Below are 16,613 nucleotides of genomic sequence, written 5' to 3'. Positions count from 1 at the left end.
ATCATCTCACCAACCATTTTAAGCTTTCAAATTACTAATCATGTTTATCTGTATCTTGGCTGGAAAATAATTTAGGCCTTGTAGCATTGTGCAGTACTGATTCTATTAGGCCATCTATACTAAACTCCACCAGATTTAAAATTACTAATCATGTTTATCTGTATCTTGGCTGGAAAATAATTTGGGCCTTGTAGCAGTTTGCAGTACTGATTCTATTAGGCCATCTATACTAAACTCCACCAGATTTAAAATTACTAATCATGTTTATCTGTATCTTGGCTGGAAAATAATTTGGGCCTTGTAGCAGTTTGCAGTACTGATTCTATTTCACCATCTATACTAAACTCCACCAGATTTAAAATTACTAATCATGTTTATCTGTATCTTGGCTGGAAAATAATTTGAGCCTTGTAGCAGTTTGCAGTACTGATTCTATTAGGTAATCTATACTAAGCTCCACCAGCTTTCAAATTAATAATAATTTTTAGCTGCATCTAGCCCGGAAAATAATTTTTGGGGCTCCTAGATGGACAAGACACATGAGTGCCTTCTTGCTGCACTACCTGCAACATGACCCTCAGATTGTCAGAATTCGAAATAATTCTGACTACTGGGTTGCCACACTCTTAGATCCCCCACACTCTTCGATCAACCTTTTCATTTTAATAAAGAACAAAAAAATGGTCATTTTTGAAATTATAAGCATTTGCAGGTTATTAGAAACTGAAATCAAACAGTTTTCAACTCAAAACTTTATTCTAGGTGATGTTACATTTTCACATAGGACCCCTTGTTCGAAAGGAGCTTCTGAACTCTCTCGTCCTTTGAATTTGTCAGGTTTTGGATCGTTTCTGCTTCAATTGTTTTGCATGAGGACAGAATACCCTCCCAGAGCTGTTGCTTACATGTGAACTGCCTCCCGCCATCATAGACACTCCTTTTGATGATGGTCCAGAGGTTCTGAATGGGGTAGAGGTCAGGGGAGCATGGGGGTCACACCATAAGTTTGTCCCCTTTTATGCCCATATCAGCCAGAGATGCAGATGTGTTATGTGCAGCATAAGACGGTGCATTATCATGCATGAAAATGATCTTGCTGCAGAATACACGGTTCTTCTTCTTGAACCATGGCAGGAAGTGCTGTTTGAGAAACTCAACATACATTATGGAGTTCATCTTTACCCCTTCAGGGATCCTAAAGGGGCCGACAATCTCTCTCCCCATGATTCCAGCCCAAAACATTACTCCACCTACTCCTTGTTGGTGCCGTAGCCGTGTTTGCATGGGGTGTCCATCAACCAGCCATTCTCCACTCCATCCATCTGGACCATCGAGCGTTGCACGGCACTCATCGGTGAACAAAACAGTTTTGAAGTCAGTCTTCATGTATTGTTTGGCCCACTGGAGCCATTTCTGCTTGTGTACAGTGGATAGAGGAGGTCGACAGGATGGCTTACGCACAGCTGCAAACCTCTGAAGGACCCTGCATCTTGTTGTTCGGGGGACGTTGGAGGCACCAGCAGCTTCAAAAACTTGTCTGCTGCTATGACAAGGCTTTTTTGCCATTGCTCTTTTAACCTGACGTAATTGCCTGTAGGAAAGAGTCCTCAATTTTCCCTTATCAGCACGCACATGTGTGTACTGTGAATCAGCTGCATACTTCTTGATTGTGCGATGATCAGGATGAAGTGTCTTGGCAATGTTGATTGTAGTCATGCCTTGACCTAAACACTCCACAATTTGTTGCTTCTCAGCAGCCGACACATCCTTTTTCTTTCCCATTTTGCAGAAAATGTAGGCTGCTTAATAATGTGGGGCAGCCTTCTTAAGTAGTCTTGCCTTTCATTGGATACACCTACCAAACTAATTAGCACAGGTGTCTGCAATTGCTTACAGTGATATAAAGAGCCCTGACACACATCACCATCAATGAGTTTAACTGTCAAACAAAAAAATTCTTACCTTATCACTCCTAAACACTTTTTGCATAATAATTTGGAACACAGTGTACATATGCTTTTCCATAAAACACCAGTGGTTCACGTAGTGAATCTTACAGTTCTAACTTGCCAACCGTGGTCTGTATGGAGTTGTTCAATAAAGTGCCCAAAATTAAGATAACATAGACGGGAGAGGTCTCTATGAATAGGAATTCCTAAGTATTTGATACCATGTGAGGGCCATGCAATGGGAAAGTTGGACTGGATGGAATCCTGTATGGATTTGGGGAGGGAGACATCGAGGGCCTCAGACTTCGCTGCATTGATTTTAAAATTTGACCATGTGACAAAGTGATCTATTTCAGCCATAACAGCAGGGATGGATATATGTGATTGAGTGATATATACTAGGACCTCATCAGCAAATGCAGAGCACTTGTACTCGGTGCCTCCCACCTCAATCCACCTAATATTGGGGTTATGGCGAATTGATGAGAGCAGGTGCTCCGTCACTAGGATGTATAAGAGAGGGGACAGAGGACATCCCTGCCTTGTCCCATTGGTGATTATGAAAGGTGATGAAAATGTTCCATTTTTCTTCAGCCTAGGTGTCGTATTGCGATACAGGGCCGTGATTTTGCCTATAAAAGGGTCCCCTAGACCCCTACCCCAAGCTTTTTAAGAGAATAATATATGGCGTGCCAGGAGACTCTATGGTATGCTTTCTCAGCATCCAACGAGAGTATCTAATTACAAATTTTTAACTGCATCTAGCACAGGAAATACTTTGTGCCTAGTAGCAGTGTCTGCTAGTCAGCGGATAATCCCAGCTGTTAAGCAAGCTACACCACCTGTAGTTTGGACACTTAATTTTTTCAAAGGAAATGGTTCGGGCCCCCGGGACACTCAGTGAAGAGCATCGGGGAGGCACCCCAAGGCACAGGGGCTGGAACTGCCAAGCTCAATCCTTATAAAAGCTTTTTAACTGCAGCAGCTTTAGTGGACGCTGCTGGAGCTGTGATTACGCGGCTGCTGGCATGAGACTTGCCCTCCAATAGATTCTTGTAAAAGGATTTAAAGTGTACTCATTCAAATTAGTGAGACAATTTTAATTAAAAGATTAGACCTGCCTCCATCGCAGGGGGGCTCGCTCGACCCACCAGCGGACAGGCACCAGTATTGGGAGAGGGGGGCTGGCCGTCAGGGTCCACCGCGGCTCTGGCACAAACCCGGCGACACGGAGGTCGCACGGGCAGAAACGGACTGGCCGTGTCGGCTTCGCACTTTTTTGGTTTTAGAAGGGCATGACATGCCTATATCTGTGTCTCCCCCTCCTTTTACTCCTCCACCTCTTTTCTTTTCGCATGACTATATGTACTTGTCACTTTTCCATGTGTTAGTTGTGTCTTCTGAGCAGTTTGTCAGCTTTTGGACACCTTTGAAGGTGTTTTCTATGTGTTTCTATGTGTTTTTGTTTGCCTGCCATTGGTTTTAACGGTGTTCGAAGGTGTTCGACGAACAGTTCGACGAACAGTTCGGCGAACATACGGGTGTTCGATGAACCGAACCGAACTCGAACACTACGGGGGTGGCTCAACACTAGTTACAAGCTGGAAGTACTGCAGTACGGCCTCAGCCAAGCGGCAACAGGCTGTGCTGAAACTCATAAGCTCAGGTGATAAACCTCACACTGCTTATGAGTTGTGTACAGCTGTGAAAGAGCAGGCAGATCTGTGGCTGAGACCGCTGAACCTACATCCAGGCATGGTCGTGTGTGACAATGGCCGTAACCTGGTGGCGGCTCTGAGGCGAGGCGAGATCACACACGTACCATGTCTGGCTCATGTGCTTAATCTCGTGGTTCAGCGGTTTCTTAAATCGTACCCCGAGTTGCCAGAAATGCTCATCAAAGTACGACGCCTGTCAGTTCATTTTCGGAAGTCGGCTGCAGCTTCCGCCGCCCTTGCTGTGCTGCAGCAGCATTTGCAGCTTCCAGCACACCGACTGGTGTGTGATGTCCCCACACATTGGAACTCTACCCTCCACATGTTGCAAAGGATTTGTGAGCAGAAGAGAGCAGTTGTGGAGTACCAGCTGCAACAAGGCCGTCAATATTCAGGTCAGACTCAACACATAAGACCTCAGGAGTGGACCTGGATGTCTGACATATGTACCATCCTCACAAACTTTGAGAAGTCCACCAAGATGGTGAGTAGCGATGACGCCATCATTAGCGTCAGCATCCCACTTGTCTGTCTTTTACAACGCTCTCTGCAGAGAATTAAAGAGGAAGCATTGCAGCCAGAGTATGATGAGATGGATCAAGAAGCCATAGCGGGTGATTACACACAGCCCAGCCTCATCTCATCCCAATGTGCACTGGGGGACAATGAGGGGGAGGAGGAGGAGGAAGAACAGGAGCTGGTATCATGCGCTGTAGACGGTAGTACCTGTACAACTGTCATACTGTCAGTTCAGCATGGGTGGCCTGAGGACAGGGGGGAGAAGGAGGAGGAGAAGGAGGAGGAGAGCATGGTCAGTCGTCATCTTGGTGAGGACACGGAAGTCTTGCCCGCTACCAGTCTGGCACGCATGGCTGACTTTATGTTACGCTGCCTTAACTGTGACCCTCGCGTTGTCAGAATGTTGGGTGACAGTCATCACTAGTTGGTGACACTTTTAGACACCCGCTACAAGGAGACCTTTCACTCTCTTATTCCTGAGGTGGAGAGATCTACAAAAATGGGGCAATACCAGAAGGCCCTTGCAGGAGAACTGTTAAAAAAAATTCCCATCTGAACACGCCAACGGCAGAGGTCACAGTTCGTTGCCCAACCAAGGCGTAAAGGAGAGAGAGACGCAACTCCAATCCAGCAGAGGCAGGGGAACACTGTCAACATTCTGGGACAGTTTTCTGAGATGCCCCCAGCTTACAGGCCCTGAGGCGTGGGGTACTCTCAGAAGGAGTGGAAAGTTTCAAAAGATGGTGAGGGAGTACCTTGCCGACTGTACCAGCATCCTCCGTGATTCCTACTGTGCCTTTTAATTATTGGGAATCCAAGCTGGACATTTGGAATGAACTCGCTCTGTACGCCTTGGAGGTCCTGGCCTGCCCTGCCACTAGCGTGTTATCGGAGCATGTTTTTAGTGCCGCTGGGGGAATTATAACTGTCAACTGACAATGCTGACAAGCTGACCCTTATCAAAATGAACAAGGGCTGGATTGGGCCAGACTTCTCATCACCACCAAATGACAGCAGAGTAACATAGAGTCAAATCCACTGTGTTATTTCGGGAGGTGTATTCCCATGCACCGCTTCACACCCACACATGGGTATACGTTTCAAGATTTCTGCTGTTTTTTGCTCTTCTCCTTATCTTCAGCCTCCACCACCACTATACCAACAGGGTGACCGTGGTCCATGTTGCCAGCATTGCAAGTTCCTCCATCCTAATTTTTGGCAGCTTTTGCTTGGAAGGCATAGCAAAGACTATGGGAGACCCACTCCCCAATAATGGGAATAATGTTTTTAATATGCTGCACTGCATGGCTCTTGTAAGGGGCATTGCAAGTTCCTCCGTCCTAATTTTTGGCAGCTTTTGCTTGGAAGGCATAGGCAAAGACTATGGGAGAGCCACTCCCCAATAATGGGAATAATGTTTTTAATATGCTGCACTGCATGGCTCTTGTAAGGGGCATTGCAAGTTCCTCCATCCTAATTTTTGGCAGCGTTTGCTTCGAAGGCATAGGCAAAGACTATGGGAGACCCACTCCCCAATAATGGGAATAATGTTTTTAATATGCTGTATTGCATGGCTCTTGTAAGGGGCATTAAAATCGTCTTGTTAAGCTACTGTGACCTCCACGTCTCTTCCAAGGGTTATTGATATTGTATTTTTATACCACTGGGACCTCCACCACTCTTCCAAGGGGCATTGATATTGTCTTTTTATTCCACTGTGACCTCCACCACTCTTCCAAGGGGCTTTAAAACTGTCTTGTTAAGCAACTGTGACCTCCATGTCTCTTCCAAGGGGCATTAAAACAGTCATGTTAAACCACTCTGAACTCCACAGCTCTTCCAAGGGGCATTGAAATGTTGTTTTTAATTACCTCTAACCTCCACGACTCTTCCAAAGGGCATTTCTTTTCCTCCTAATTTTAGTCAGCTTTTGCTTTTCAATGCATAGGCGAACACTAAGGGAGACCCACTCTCCAATAATGGGTAGAAGGTTTTTAGTACGCTGTAATCCACGTCCGTTTCAAGGGGCATTGCAGTTCCTCAGAATTTTTGGAAAGCCTTCCATTCACTGCTTTGGCCAATAGTGTACAGGAGACCCAGTTGCTATAAATGGAAAAATCGGTTTAGTTAAGGCCCTCTGACCTCCATGTCACTTCCAAGGGGCATTGGAGTGCTTCGAAATTTTTGGTAGTCATTGCACTCACTGTATGCCCTATAACTGTGTAGCCGAACCGCTCCTTTTGGTACAGAAACATATCCTACAAGACATGTGTGGTTGAGTGGCCTGATATTGATGTGAATGGTCCCTGTTCCTCCTGCTCTTTCTCCTTTGCCACCACCTCATCCATCATTCATCACCTGAAGCTTTGTTTTAACGGGAGTCATAGAACTGGGATAGTAGCAGGAAAACATCCAGCAATCTTCGGAGGAGGAAGGATATGCGCCAAAACGCTGACCACCTCAGACCTAGCCACTGCTACATACATGTTCTTGCAATCCAAGGAACAGAAATCTAAGGAGATGGATGGCCTCTTGATCATGAATAATTTACTCGTTGTGTAGGAGGCTGACCACTGCTGCTGACTACCTTCTGAACTTTGTGTTGAAGCCTGATTGACCCAGGACCCGCAATCTTCTATGTCTGGAGGACATGTTGCATGCCATTCAAGTATGCAGCCTGCCACCCACCCACCCCCAGGCTGCAATACCAAACTGCTTGCTTGCACTTGAAATTGGGCCTTTTAGGCATGTGGAGACGGAATCTGGCCACCACGTCATGGCTGTGTTGGCGGCCTGGTATCCATACTCAGTCCCCAGCCGCCCGGAGGCCGGGTGTTCACGCTTGGTCCCCATCCGCCAGGGGGCGGCCGGTTGTCCATACTCGGTCCCCAGCCGCTGCGCGGCCGCGTGCCCCCACACGGTTCCCAGCCGCCTGGGGGCGGCCGGGTGTCCATAAACGATCCCCAGCCGCCCCCATTTGTCCCGGTGCACCTTATACACAAGCGCGCATACCAAAACATTACCTGTGCCCTCCCCAGTGCATTTAGTGTCACATTTTCACCTTGGCCACCTCTGCACGCACCATCACCAGAACGTCCAGTTCCATGTCCCTTGCCACGTGCCTTGCCCATTGTAAATGAACTAAAATAGCTTACACTCACACTATCAATGGCAAAAGGGAAATAAAAGGGAGATTAGAACCATGGAAGAGGAAAACCACAGTTCTATTTCTCTGGCGTACACCAGAATCTTTTAAATAGATATATTTGTGTCTGAACAGTCAGCGAGACACTCAAACTGTTTTTTTTCATGTAAAAAAGGCAAAAAGGTGGATTACACCCAGATTTGAACCGTGGAAGAGGAAAACCACAATTCTAGTTCTGTGGCCTACCCCTAAATCTTTTAAACAGATATATTTGTTTCTGAACAGTCAGCGAGACACTCAAACTGTTTTTTTTTATTGAAAAGAGGCAAAAAGGTGGATTACAGCCAGTTTTGTACCGTGGAAGAGGAAAACCACAGTTCTAGTTCTCTGGCCTACACCAGAATCTTTTAAACAGATATATTTCTGTCTTAACAGTCAGCGAGACACTCAAACTGTTTTTTTTTATGGAAAAAAGGCAAAAAGGTGGATTACACCCAGATTTGAACTGTTGAAGAGGAAAACCACAGTTCTAATTTACTGGCGTATACCAGACGTTTTTAAATAGATATATTTGTGTCTGAACAGTCAGCGAGACACTCAAACTGTTTTTTTTTATGGAAAAAAGGCAAAAAAGTGGATAATACAGAGATTTGAACCGTGGAACTGCAAAACCACAGTTCTAGTTATCTGGCTGAAACCAGTCTCTTTTAAACAGATATATTTGTGTCTGAACACTCACAGACACACTAAATTTTTTTTTTGGGGCGGGTGGGAATACCAAAAGGTTAATGAGACGGGTATTTGTACAGTCTGACTGAGGAACAAAAAAAAAGAGGATTTCGATGAAAAAAGGATTTTTCCTGGCCCCTGAGACCTGGGACTAAGTCTAGCAATTTGAGGAGCAGCAGCACACAGGACTGTAATGCAGTGTTTGTTGGTATAACCCAGGGGTCTCAAACTCAGCTGGGCATATGGGCCGCACACGGAAAAACATTTAATTTGGGGTGCCGCACTATTTGCATGACAAAGTGACATTTTTAGTGGTACCATTTTATTTTCTATACACCTTTTGAACTGGTCCTCATCTTGTAGACATGGTCTCCCCTCCAGGTCCCCCATATTGCTGACATAGTCTCCCCTCCAGGTCCCCCATATTGCAGACATGGTCCCCCCTCCAGGTCCCCCATATTGCAGACATGGTCCCACATCCAGGTCCCCCATATTGCAGACATGGTCCCCCATCCAGGTCCCCCATATTACAGACATGGTCTTCATATTGCAGACATGGTCCCCCCTCCAGGTCCCCCATATTGCAGACATGGTCTCCCCTCCAAGTCCCGCATATTGCTGACAATGTCCCCCATATTGCAGACATGGTCCCCCATCCTGGTCCTATGTTGCAGACATGTCCCCCATCCAGGTTCCCCCTATAATGCACACAGGGCCACACCCCCATACTGCACACAGGGTCCCCGTCCCCCCCATACTGCTCTCAGGGTCCCCGTCCCTCCCATACTGCGCTCAGGGTCCCCGTCCCCCCATACTGCTCTCAGGGTCCCCGTCCCCACTATACTGTGCTCAGGGTCCCCGTCCCCACCATACTGCACTCAGGGTCCCCATCCCTGTCCCCCCATACTGTGCTCAGGGTCCCCATCCCCCCATACTGCGCTTAGGGTCCCCACCCCCATACTGCGCTCAGGGTCCCCGCCACCCCCATACTGCGCTCAGGGTCCCCATCCTCCCCCCACTGCGCTCAGGATCCCTGTCCCCCCATACAGTGCTCAGGGTCTCCGTCCCCCCCATACAGCGCTCAGGGTCCCCATCCCCCCCACACAGCGCTCAGGGTCCCCGTCCCCCCCATACAGCGCTCAGGGTCCCTGTCCCCCCATACTGCGCTCAGGGTCCCCATCCCTTCATACTGCGCTCAGGGTCCCCGTCCCCCCCATACTGCGCTCAGGGTCCCCATCCTCCACCATACTGCGCTCAGGGTCCCCGTCCCCCCATGCAGCGCTCAGGGTCCCTGTCCCCCCCATACAGCGCTCAGGGTCCCCGTCCCCCCCATACTGCGTACAGTGCCACCCCCCCTATACTGAACACAGGTCCCCTGTGCTGTATTTCATATGACAGAGGAAAAAAAAAAAGATTCTCACCTGTCCTCCATTCCCTCGGCGTCCTTTCTGCACCTGTGGCCCGCAGGCACAGACCCCGTAATGATCGCGGCTCTGTCCAGCAGCTGCGGACATCAGCGCTGTAATGCAGAGTGTTAACGCGCAGAGACCGGCTCTCTGCACAGCAATACCAGTGTCAGCTGCTGGCCTATCAGAGGCCGGCAGCTGACATCTGCGCATGGCAGTGACGTCATACGCCGCTGCGCTGGGACGCAGAGGTCAACCGCGATAGTTACGGAGTCTGTGCCTGCGGGCCGCAAGAAGCAGCCGGAGGGGCCGCATGTGGCCCCCAGGCCGCGTGTTTGAGACCCCTGGTATAACCAATGCGCCTGCCTGCCTGCCTGATATCTGGGATGGATATTAGTCCTCAGAAGGATTGTTTGTTTGATTTGGCAGGCTTTAGAGACCCTACACTACCTATTTCGCAGTAAAATCTCTCCCTAGCTCAGCAGCACTCTCCCTACACTGTCTGATCCGGAGCGACTGTGTCCAAGATGGCGGCGCCCGGTTTTAAATACTCGAGGTGACGCTGTGCGGCCAGCCAATCACTGTAATGCCCACAACCAACATGGCTGCGGCATTACAGTGACTGGCTGGCAATCCCTGCATGTTCATTGGCTCTGTAAAGAGAGCCAAACATGCAGGACGGAAACCTGAGCTCCCGACCGAGTAACTCAAAAATGCTCGGTGCTCGCCGAACATCCCGAGTAGTGAGATGGCGGGGGAGTACCGAGCAGTGTCAAGCATGCTCGCTCAACACTAGTCAATGTAGCAGAGCTGAAGCCGTCCTGGGAACCATGGAAAGGTAAGGATGAGGTTGGTTTATTATTTTACTTTCATTGCAGGAGATCGTTGGCTTCAGGTGGAATGGGCTGAATTTAGAACTTTAAAGAATTGTGTCTTTATTTCAATTAAAGGACTTTATTCTGGGTGTTTGTGTTTTTTTTTAACTTTTCACTATGGGGTTAGTAATGGGGGTGTCTTATAGATGCCTCTCCATTACTAACCTGGGCTTGATGTCAACTGGCATTATAAGCTGACATCAACCCCAACCCCACTGCCACCGCTACAGGGCAGTGGGAAGAGCGAGGCTAAGTGCCAGAATTGGCGCATCCTGTGGATGCGTCATTTCTGGGGCAGCTGACGGCTGGTGTTTCTAGCCTGGGAGGGGGCCAATATTCATGGCACCCTTCCTGGGCTATTAATATCAGCCCCCAGCTGTCTGCCTAGCCTTTGTTGGCTATTAAAATAGGGGGGACCCCACATCATTTATTTTTTAGGGTCCCCCATTTTAATAGTTAATAAAGGCTAAGTATTCAGCAGGGGGCTGATATTAGTAGCCGGGGAAGCTCTGTGGACATTACCCCCTTACCAGGCTTCAAACATCTGCCCCAGCCGTCTGCTTAACCTCCGCTAGAGACTAAAATTATGGGGAACCCCACGCCAATTTTTTTTTAATAAATCCTTTATTTTAACACTAAATGACAAGTACAGTAACCAACACTGTCACTGTACTTATTATATATGTGACTGACATGTTTATATTAGTGTTGAGCGAGCATGCTCGACACTGCTCGGTACTCGCCTGAGCATCTCACTACTTGGGATGTTCGACGAGCACCGAGCATTTTAGGGTTACTCGGGCGGGAGCTCGGGTCTCCGCCCTGCATGTTTGGCGCTATTTACAGAGCTAATAAACATGCAGGGATTGCCAACCAGTCACTGTAATGCCGCAGCCATGTTGGTTGTGGGCATTACAGTGATTGGCTGGCCGCACAGCGTCACCTCGAGTATTTAAAACCGGACGCCGCCATCTTGGACACAGTCGCTACAGATCAGACAGTGTAGGGAGAATGCTGCTGAGCTAGGGAGAGATTTATACCTCGAAATAGGTAGTGTAGGATCTCTAAAGTCTGCCAAATCAAACAAACCGTCCATCTGAGGACTAATATCCATCCCAGATAGGATGGGCTCATCCAATGCTGCCTTAAAGCAGGCCAGGCGAAGAAAACTGTTGGGAAGGTTCCCGGAACAAATAGTGGCGGCTGGGGAGTATGGAGACCTCGCCGCCGACGCAGCCATGAGGTAATGGCTAGCTTCGGCCTCCCCCAAACTAAAAGGCCCCATTTCAAGTGCAAGCTAGCAGTATAGTATTGCAGCCTGCGGGTGGGTGGGTGGTTGGCTGCTTATTTGCGCTTGCATTGCAAGGAATGGGGGAGGTACAATTGAACACTTCCCTGGGACAAGGACTTGCACGGGGATAGTTGCAAGTCTGCATCTTCTGATGCGGCAAGGATCACTTCTGATGGGCACACTTTTAGGCAGTGACCTGGGTGTCAGAGATTCTTCCAGGGGTCTTCCCCATGCTGTTCCCATGTCTTTTCAGCACTGTATGCATGTGTCACACAGCACATGGCCAGATAAGGTTGTAAAATGTTAAAATGACATTTCCCGGTGAATGCATTTGTCACGGTTGAAAGCAATACAAAAGTGCAAAAACGCATAAAAAATGCTACTTGTGAACATAGCCCAAGGTGTGGAAGAGTATTTTTGTTTTTGGTTATTTATTTTACCTTATACACAAGTCTTTACCCTGGAAAGGATGTTCCTTAACATATTTCACCGGAAAACAGTTTCAGTTTATTTTATGAACGTTTTATTGTGAGCCCGTAAAAGTGGCTTAATACCTCTGACCACGTTGTTGACAGCAGTGACCTGGGTGTCAGAAATGCTTCCGGGGGTGATCCCCATGCTGTACCCATGTCATTGGAGAACTGTCACTATCGTTTGGGGCACTTTTTAGGCTTTCTACAGACTTCAAGGGGTGCCGCCGCAAAAATACTCGGGTCTCCCATAGACTAACATTTGGCTCGTTCAACACTACACGTAACGTTTTTGATGCGTTTTTGCACTTTTGCATTGCTTTCAACCAAGACAAATGCATTCACCAGAAGATGTCATTTTAACATTTTACAATCTTATCTGGCCATGTGGTGTGTGACATGGGAACAGCATGGGGAAGACCCCTGAAAGCATCTCTGACTCCCAGGGCACTGCCTAAAATTGTGGTCATCAGATGTGATCCTATATTACTGTGGTAATAATACATACATATTTGGCAACGTGACAAATCTTTAACTCCATTTAAAATGGGCAAGGTGTGTCAAGGGCCGGGTAAGTGGACGTTATGGTGATGGTGATAGTGCACGCAGAGGCTGTGGGCAAGATGAAACTGTGCCTGAGGAGGGAGCACAACAAACACTCAAATTTCTAGGGGGCCGCGGAACACCACTATTGAAGCCAGAGCAGGGTGAAAAGGTTGTTGGTTGGATAGCAGATAAAGTTTCCAGTCAGTTTGACACCACCACCACCCTGTGTTCCACATGGTCCAGTCTCAGTAGAGGTGAGTCTGGATCACAGTATTATTATTACTTTATCGCCATTTATTCCATGGCACTTTACATATGAAAAAGGGATATACATCGCAAAAACAATTACAATAATCTTGAACAAAAATGTGACAGCGACTGGTACAGGAGAGGAGAGGACCCTGGCTGCGAGGGCTCAGTCTACAAGGCATGGATGAGGATACAGTAGGTGAGGATAGAGCTGGTCTTGCAGCGGTATGATGGAGCGAGGGTTACTGCAGGTTGTACGCATGTCACAAAAGGTGTGTCTTCAGCTTCCTTTTAAAGGTTTCAACAGTAGGCAGAGTCAGAAATGGAGGGGTAGAGAGTTCCTGAGAAAGGGGGGATGCACGGGAAAAATCTTGTATGCGATTGTGGGAAGAGGAGACAAGAGGGGAAAAGAGCAGGAGATCATGTGAGGGTCGAGGGTGAGTGCAGCTAAGTACCGGGAGACTAGGTCACAGATGTATGGAGGAGACAGGTTGTGTATAGCTTTGCATTCCAAGGTTAGGATGTTGAACTAGAGTCTCTGAGTAATGGGGAGCCAGTGAACAGATTGACAGAGAGGAGAGACCAGGGAATAGTGAGGGGACAGGTGGATTAGTCGGGCAACAGAGTTTAGGATAGGTTGGAAGAATGCAAGAGTGTTAGAAGGGAGGCCACATAGCAGGAGGTTGCAGTCGTCAGGAAGGGAGATGATGAGCACGTGCACTAGTGTTTTTGTAGATTTGTGGTTGAGGAATGTGCGGAGATTTTTTTTACTTGGAGTCGGCATCTTCCTCACCCTGATCCTCCTTCCTCCCACCATTCTGAGTGCCCTGAGACAACTGATCTCACACTTGGACACTTCGAAGAGCTGTTTTGTTCATCTTTCCATTTATAGATTCTGGCCTCTGGCTCGGTCCGCTCAGAAGTGGAAAGAGCTTGGATATGTGGTTTGAAGTAGAGATTAGAGTCCAGGGTTACTCCAAGAGCTGTTCACTTTTCCATTGATAAATTTGGGCCTCTTGACTGGCCAACGATGAGCAGGGGAACAGAAAATCACTTGTAGCGATCTGAGGAGCCATGGTCACCCGAAGATTACGGTGGGAAAGTGCAAATACTGTATCAAGAGGTGGATAATGATGACACATAATGGACAGAAAGTCAGAAGGAGGACCAGGGTGCGGAAGTGGAACACGAAGCGGTGGACGATGAAGTCACTAACCCAGCCTGGCAAGGAGACATGTAGAGCGAGGACAGCAGCACACAGAGGTAGGGAGGTGTAGCACCACAAAAGGCAGGAACAAGCTGCGTGGTGGCCACAGGCACAAGGCGGGCAATTGGTCCCCGGAACACCAACACAACAGAAGCTGCCAGAACAACTGTTAGATCTTCCCAAGTCTGGTTCTTTTTTAAAGACTATTTAGATAACCCCCAAAAAGGCCATTTGCAACATCTGCCAGGCCAGCATCAGCAAGAGCACCAAAACTACCAGCCTGAACACCACCAGCATGCTCAGGCACATGACAAGCTGGGCCAAACACCAAGGTCCAGAAACAGTGTCTGTGGGTGACACCACTGCCTCTTCCACTGTTGTGTGTGCACACCAATCCCCTGACCATGGCTCATGCAAAGATGCCTCCTGCCCTGCACCTGTCATTGCAGACTTGCAACCATCACTGTCCACGTCCTTGTCCCTTTGCAGCGTTCAGTTGTACCTACCACAGTTCTTGGAATGCAAGTGCAAGTATGCAGACAGCCACCCACCCACAGGCTGCAATACTAAACTGCCACATTTCTAGTCTGCTTGCAGGTTGGATGGGCCCACCAGAGAACCAGAGACTCCTGCGGTGGGCCCTGGCTTCTCCATCAGGAGAGTTCATAGTGCCGAGGTGAGGTCTTGATGATGATATAAACCACCATCTCCTTAGCTTGCCGCTGGTACTTTTCTATGGGAATCAGCTTGGCTCCAACCAGCCTGGAATATTTCCAGTAAACTATGGCATGATGCCATGGTATTAGCAGTGCCCCCAGTACCAGTAGCGAAGCCATCTACAATTTCCTTCTCAGGAATTTTATTTGGTAGACTGAGTGGCTGCCCAAATACATTCGTTTCTCACAAAGGAGCTGAAGATACTGAGTGTCAGTAGGTGCAAGTTTCTCCAGCATGTTAGATATCAGAGGGAGAACAGAGAGGGCAGCACAGTGGCTCAGTGATTAGCACTGATGCCTTGTAGCACTGGAGTCCAGGGTTCAAATCCAACCAAGGACAACATCTGCAAAGATTTTGTATGTTCTCCCTGCATTTGCATGGGTTTCCCCCTCAGTAATAAAGCAGCCATAGAGTGTCGAGTAACCTTCCCACACACTTTTCTTAGCCAGAGCTGCTTCTCAGCAGGGTTGGACGGGCCCACCAGAGAACTGGAGAATCCTCCGGTGGGACCTGGCTTCTCCTTCAGGAGAGTTCATAGTGCCAAGGTGAGGCCGTGTTGATGATAGAAGCTACCATCTTCTTAGTTTTCTGTTACTTGGAATGCAAGCGCAAGTATGCAGCCAACCACCCATCCACAGACCGCAATACTAAACTGCCACATTTCTGGACAGCTGCTTGCACTTGAAATGTTGCCTTTTAGGCTCGTGGAGGCGGAAGCTTTCCACAACCTCATGGCGGCGGTGGCTTGGTGTCCATACTCGGTCCCCAGCCGCCAATATTTCTCCCGGGGGTTGTCTCCGCCTTCCACAAGCGCGGGTCCCAGAAAATTACCTGTGCCCTCCCCAGTGCACTTACTGGGAAGGACTGCCTAACCACAATACTAAGCTGCCACATTTCTGGACTGCTTTCACTTGAAATATTACCTTTCCAAAACCTCATGGTGGTGGCTGGGTGTCCATATTTGGTCCCCAGCCACCACTATTTCTCCTGGTATCGTCTTCACTTTCCACAAGCGCGAGTCCCAGAACATTACCTGTGCCCTTCCCAGTGCACTTAAGTGTAGTGTTGAGCCACCCCCGTAGTGTTCGGGTTCGGTTCGGTTCGTCGAACACCGGGATGTTCGAGAAACTGTTCGTCGAACTGTTCGTCGAACACCTTAGAACACCGTCGAACACCGTTAAAACTAATGGCAGGCAAACAAAAACACATAGGAACACATAGAAAACACCTTCAAAGGTGTCCAAAAGCTCACAAACTGCTCAGAAGACGCTTTCTTTAAAAAAGCCGGCCGGCAATTCAGCAGCGGCATACACCGGTACCCGACAAATTAGACATGAAGGAATAGAGCATCACACATAGATTAGATAGATAGAAACATGTCAGTCACATATATATGAAGTACAGTGACAGTGTTGCTTACTGTACTTGTCATTTAGTGTAAAGGATTTATTAAAAAATATAATAGTGTTTTCGTGCACCGTCTCTTTAAAATAGCCGGCCGGCAATTCAGCAGCGGTACCCGACAATTTATAACAGACAGAATAGAGCTTCACACATAGATTAGATAGATAGAAACATGTCAGTCACATATATATGAAGTACTGTGACAGTGTTGCTTACTGTACTTGTCATTTACTGCAAAGGATTTATTAAAAAAAATATTAGTGTTTTCATGCACCGTCTCTTTAAAAAAGCCGGCCGGCAATTCAGCAGCGGTACCCGACAATTTAGAATAGAAGGAATAGAGAATCACACATAGATTAGATAGATAGAAACATGTCAGCCACATATATAC

This window comes from Phyllobates terribilis, unplaced genomic scaffold (genome assembly GCF_046119375.1).
Source record: "Phyllobates terribilis strain yellow unplaced genomic scaffold, ASM4611937v1 Scaffold_4__5_contigs__length_816908805, whole genome shotgun sequence".
Lineage (NCBI taxonomy): Eukaryota > Metazoa > Chordata > Amphibia > Anura > Dendrobatidae > Phyllobates > Phyllobates terribilis.
This window is presented reverse-complemented; position numbering follows the sequence as displayed.